Source organism: Pteropus alecto, unplaced genomic scaffold, assembly GCF_000325575.1.
Source record: "Pteropus alecto unplaced genomic scaffold, ASM32557v1 scaffold176, whole genome shotgun sequence".
Taxonomy (NCBI): Eukaryota; Metazoa; Chordata; class Mammalia; order Chiroptera; family Pteropodidae; genus Pteropus; species Pteropus alecto.
This window is the reverse complement of record NW_006438644.1, coordinates 1,153,420-1,158,437: the sequence shown is the minus strand read 5'-3', so window position 1 is coordinate 1,158,437 and position 5,018 is coordinate 1,153,420. Positions and strand designations below refer to the sequence as shown.

Genomic DNA, 5,018 nt, shown 5'->3' with positions numbered 1-5,018 from the left:
TAGAAAAAAGGAATGTTTGTGACTTGGTGCCATTTCAGAATTTCGTAGATGGTTTCTAACTTCAAAAGAAAAAAAAAAAAAAAAGCCTACCAAACTCAGGTTCATGGAACTGTCGGTGGGAAAATAGAGGTAAGAATTCTAAGCCAGTTTTCACAAACCTGTTTGACCCATATGTGGTGAAGCCGTGAGGCCAATTGTATTACTTACCTGCCATTTTGAGCCCTCTGTAACTCTGTTAAGAATTCATGTGCGTTTTACTTCTAGCAAAGGGAAAAAACAGTTGACTAGATTTTTGAAAATGCATTTACCCTCCAAGAAGGTGATAAAACAGCTTGACTGAGACCTTCCCCGAGAAACCCATTATAAGATCACGTTTCTAAAATTCACATTTCGTTGTAGAAGACATTTGAATGAATCATTAGTTGTTTTTTTATCGAAATATTTTACATTGACTTAGTTATTTGAATGTTAAAAATAAATCTTATACTATGACACTATCGTGGGAAGGAGTAAGATTTTATAGAATTATTTTCCTGCCATCTGTCTCATGAGAACCACCTGCATTTCATTTTCTACTTGCCAAGTTGTACGTTTGTTATCAATGTGAGACTGCAGAAAGGCTGTTTTTACTCTCATTTTTGTCGAGAGACTTTATGCAGATTAAACCAACTGAATGCCACACTGACTTGGAAAACTGTTCTAATTATCTAGACATCTAGACTGGTTTTGTTTAATTGTTTGGCATTCATCTTTGCAGGAAGAAAATAACTAGTCAATAAAAATTAGATTGAACATAATTGTTAATTGATGATGCCACTGACCGTTTGTCTTGGTCTAACAATTGTTGGTTAACAAATTGGTGAGACTGCAATTTTGTGTGTAAACGTAATTATAGTTGCACCTAAAGAGACCTTGAAATACAGTGATCGGTGTAGCCCAATAAATCTTGTATTTTTTTTTTTATCCTTCCATGTTCCTGCACATTTTTGAAAATCTTGAACACAATTTAAATGTAGCACAGCTAAAACTGTGAAAGTTGATGTGTGTAGCCAGTGTTCTGGTGATTGGAGTCATTGTCGCAAATGCTGGGTAGTAGAGCCAGGAAGGAGTTGAAAATGGAGATTTCTTCCTCCGAGTGTTTGTTTCTTGTTAAAAGTGATTAAGACATATTCATAGGTACCAGTACATTCGACTGCATGTTTCTGATTTTGCTTTGGGCTTTAGTGGAACAGAGGAAGAATGGCTAATGAAACTTGAGTTAGCTTTGTCACTTGAAGGGCTGCGGTTCGCTCCCAGCTCTGAACGTGTCACCGCAGCAGCCAGTCTCCTTTGGACAGAACCTTCCTCCCTGAGCCTCACACAAAGGGACGCCAGCAGGGCTGGGAGTGGCTCCTAGAGCACAATGCATCAGGAGATCACAGACCTGGAGGCGCTTGTTTATTTATCATTTATTTTGCCAACTCCTCACCCCACCCCAGGAAGTCACTGATTGTGTTTTATCACAATCATATGCTTTTATGAAAGATTCAGATAGCCCATTGATGTCATCATCCCTTTTTATTGATTTATCTATTCAGTTAGATAGGTACAGGGACCCTTCCTTTAAAAGATTATCCTTTATGGAGTGATATGGAAGGACTGAGTTTTCTTGGCAGTTTTGAGGTGGAATTCTTCGTGTGTGTGTGTTTCTATAGGCACATACTCGATTTCGGCAATTTTTAAGCAAATCTTGCTCTTGGTCATTTAGTTAAGAAAACAGACCAAGCTAAAAACAAATACAGCAGCTTATAAAATTTCGAAGATACGGAAGAAAATGAATCCATCCTTTCCTAGGGGTAATTACTTCTGCAGCTGTTTGAAGGTGGGTTCCACATACTGGGCGCCAGATTTCCGTCGGAGCAGGTGGAGATGCTGAGCACACGTCTGAGCGTGGTTCTTGATGGATGGGGCTGCAGGAAACGCTTGTCAATTATAAATGTTACATAGACTGGAATGCTTTACCCAGCAATATGCATGTTCCTAATTTAAAAGAAAGCCTGGGTTTTATCTTTTGGTGCGTGGGGAATTCTTTTTTTTTTTAAGGCGAGGCAACCCTTGGTTGACCTCACAGATTGCAAGGACCTTGTCAGCTTACAATCCCTTATTTTTTTTTTTATTTTTTACACCTACAGCACCTGGTCTTCCTAGATGGTCTCCCATCCAAGTACTAACTAGGCCCGACCCTGCTTAGCTTCCGAGATCAGATGGGATTGGGCTTGTTCAGGGTGGCATGGCCGTAGTATGACATGTGGAGAATTCTTATGATAGTCACCCATAGAGATAAAACTCACTTTCTGGATCTATTCCTTTAAAAAGAGTTTTTTAAGATGTAAAATGTATGGAAAGAGGACTCAAGGTATATTGTTTCTAGACATCTAGATGTTTTAACAGGACAACTTTGTAGAAGTGAAATAATTTGAAACAATACCTGTTAAATTTCTTTTACTCAGAGTTTGATGCTGGATAAATAATAGACACTCAAGATATATTTATTGGATGAGTTAACTAATAGGTCCTAAAAGTAACCAGTTTTCTTAACAAAATAAAAAGGCTTAAACCCACAGGAGACTATTGCTTCCTACTTAACCATTTTCTTTGGTGTACTATATTTAAATAGGCCTATAAATCCAACTTCTTATTTAGCTTTGTTCTTTTTGAACAAACATAAAAAGCATTTTAAATGCTACTAAGAATATACATAGGAACAAATGTGAGAAGTAATGTGTGGATTTTGTAAGAATTTATTCCTCAACTGTATTGGTTCTCCCGACTGGTATTTTTCCTAATATTAAATAAAGCATTAATCACTGAAATATATGAGACATGTTAAGCCTTCCCTTTTCAGATCCTTGGGGAATAGCTCATAAATGTGTGTGTGTGTGTGTGTGTGTGTGTGCGCGCGCGCGCATGCGTTGTTTTTTTTTTTAAATCAGGGAACAAATATTTCTATTACTGCTGTGGAAGGGGGAATAGTAGAATTTGCCCATCTTTTCCATATTTTATTTAAAACCTACAATGATGAAAATGTATCACAAGATAGTATATAAAAGATTTCATGAATTAATTTCATGTTAATTTCTATATCGAAGATAATCTCTGGGTCTTTAATGTATGAATGTGGCTAGACTCAAAGCGAAGAGGAAACCAGGTGTAGTTTATTGTTATCAGAGAGGAATCATAAACCTGGTTGGACTCAGGGTTTTGGAAAAGCCCATTCTTTGAACTCAGTTGTGTTTGAGATCACTTCCTCTCCGCAGTGGTGATTTTGGTGTTATAGTTATTTAGTCTAGTTCATGACTTAGCTTAGACCAATGAGTTTAAAACATCAAAACGTTCTCATTTTCTAAAATTCCTTGAATAAATTTTTAAACAAACCTTTGCTAGTGGGCTTGAAAATTGAGAATAACAAACCTTGAAAGTCAGCGGCCTCGAGCGCCCAGCCCAGAATCTTATTCTAACTCATGGGATAACAGCTGGGATTGTTCCACTTTACTGAAAGATTGCATTCCCTGGTATTATCTTATCAAAACGGACAAGTAACATTCTTCGGGGCTCGGTTCTCAGCAGTATAATGAAGGGACTGTTCTAGGTGATCTTGAAGAGGAATACTTCAAGCTCTAATGTTTCATAATTTGACTAAATGTCTCTTTTCTTTTAAAAAGTGATAATCTTATATACTTTGTATAATATTCACGAGACTCCCAATTTGGCATACAGATTTTTCGTTTATGTTTATTTACTTCATTATATTAAATTCATGATTTATGAATTTGTAAGTATATGAATTTTTATTGCGTTGCAGTTAGGGTCAAATACTCCCATTTTGTTTTCACTTATAGAATAGCCACCTCTTATGTTTCCATGTCATTTAAAAAATACATTACGGTTAACTAAGCATTCTTTTTATGTGCTGATGTTCACACTGACAGCTTATTTCTGTTCTGCCGGGCACAGCTTTGTTTCTGTGCTCTCTTTATATTATTTATTTGGGTAAACTTCCAGGCTTCATGACAAAGTAGAAGGAGCATGTGTTTTGTAGACATGGATTTGAATCCCTAGTGCATCACTTAACTCAGGTAGGTGGCTTAACTTGCGAGCTTCCTTCTACAGATTGGATAGAAGCTTGCTAAAGGATATGCCTTCACAAGTTATGCTAATTTTGATGCCCCTGGGAACAAATATATGTTCAGATTTCACTGCCTCATCACCGATATTGGTAGAATCTACTTTGACAGGTGAAGGATAATGTCTTAAGTTTGCCTCGGGTTTTGCATTCCTTTAGTTTATGAGAGCAGATAAATATTTGTCCACGTGTTGATTGACTAATTTAATTTCATGTTATGCCCAGTATTTATTGCCCACTTTATCTACTGGGGATTTAATGTGCTTCAAAACTCATGGTTTATGTTTTCACCTCTGCAAGCATTCTCTCATCTAACAATTTTTTCCCGATTTTTTTTTTAGTGAGTGGAGTTGCTCAGAGTGTTTCCCCTTAGAAGTAAGTTTCTTACACATAGGGAGTGGGTATCCAGGGAAAGCCCCAGTCCTGACTTAGCAAATTCTTCAGTAGTGCTTTCCATGTTCCAGAGGGTGTTTCAGGTACTTTATGTATGTTAACTCCTCTCAACAACCTTAAGAGGTGTAGGTACTATTAACCGTACTTGCCAGATGAGGAGATGGAGGCACAGCCTGACTGGTAAAACAGCTTGCCCAAGGCCACACAACTCCAGGAAGTGAAGCCTGCGCTGGCGTACTGGAGGTCTGGCTCCCCAGATTGCACTTTTTACCCTTTTGGGCTTACTCTGATGAAGCGTGCTCAGTTTTTCTCTTTAGGCCTTGGGCTGGTCATATAAGTTTATCCTCAACATTTGCAGGGCCCAGGGCAAGAATACAGATAAAGACCCATGCATCAAGCTCATAAACTGTTAAGTGAAATGTCTGGTTCTCTTGTCTTAACAATGAAACCTTTATAATGACCT

General features: G+C 37.7%; 1 pseudogene; it reads right to left on the bottom strand.

The window, feature by feature from the left end:
• Window positions 1-2,162: 2,162 nt before the first annotated feature.
• Window positions 2,163-2,281, bottom strand: LOC112482863 (annotated as a pseudogene).
• Between the last annotated feature and the right edge of the window lie 2,737 nt (window positions 2,282-5,018).